Raw genomic sequence first — 842 nt, 5'->3', positions numbered from 1 at the left:
TGGGTCAACCTCCTGTCCATATTATTGAGCATTGCCATCATAGCAGCAATCTCTTCAGAATGTGCACCTCCACTGCCTTTTATTCCATCGTGTTTTGGGTTGTGGTACTCACGAGAATGCTTCGCGAACTCTTCAATCAACACCTTGATCTGATTAGGATTCTTCTTCGTGAGAGGGCCTTGCGAATCAAGGAGTTGCCTAGTCATGAGATTGACCCCATCATAGAAAATAGACATCTCTTGTTGAATATTAAGGTCATGTTGAGGACAATTCCTTAACCATCCTTTGTAACGCTCCCATGCCTTGTATAATGATTCCCCCGGTTGTTGCTCAAAGTTGGCTATTGCCTTCCTAAGTTTAGCTATCTTGGATGGTGGGCAAAATTTGGTCTAGAAACTGCTCACGCATTTGAGCCCAAGTAGTGATTGTACCGCGTGGAAGTGCTTTCAACCAGTCTTTTGCGGCTCCCTTGAAAGTAACTGGTAACATCCTTAGCAAGACAATATCTCTATTAACACTTGGGACATTGAAATAGTCTGCAATGTCATTGATCTCATCTAGATGTTTGAAAGCATCCTCATGATCCTTTCCATAAAATGTGATATCCTTTAGTGCAGTAAGGATGTGTCCCTTCAACTCGAATGTGGTAGTGGCAGGAATACGCTTCTTGTAGGCTCCCATCGACATCTTCTCGAATACGCTTCTTGTAGGCTCCCATCGACATTTCTTCAATGTCTGCCATCTCGTTTCTTGGCTCGTCTTCGGGTTCACTCGTATATAGTCCAAACTCGTTCTCGGACTCGTATTCAGATTCGTTTGGGTTAGGTATTGGATCCAAACTT

General features: G+C 43.5%; 1 non-coding gene across 1 annotated transcript; it reads left to right on the top strand.

Annotated features, from left to right (window-relative positions):
* Positions 1-252: 252 nt before the first annotated feature.
* Positions 253-359, top strand: LOC145135293 (small nucleolar RNA R71). The gene has a single exon (XR_013719756.1). It is a non-coding gene; the product is annotated as a small nucleolar RNA R71 (small nucleolar RNA).
* The last annotated feature ends 483 nt before the right edge of the window (positions 360-842 follow it).

The sequence above is a fragment of the Lactuca virosa genome, chromosome 8, assembly GCF_052849685.1.
Source record: "Lactuca virosa cultivar CGN04683 chromosome 8, Lactuca_virosa_CGN04683_v6, whole genome shotgun sequence".
Classification (NCBI taxonomy): Eukaryota; Viridiplantae; Streptophyta; class Magnoliopsida; order Asterales; family Asteraceae; genus Lactuca; species Lactuca virosa.
This window is presented reverse-complemented; position numbering and strand designations above follow the sequence as displayed.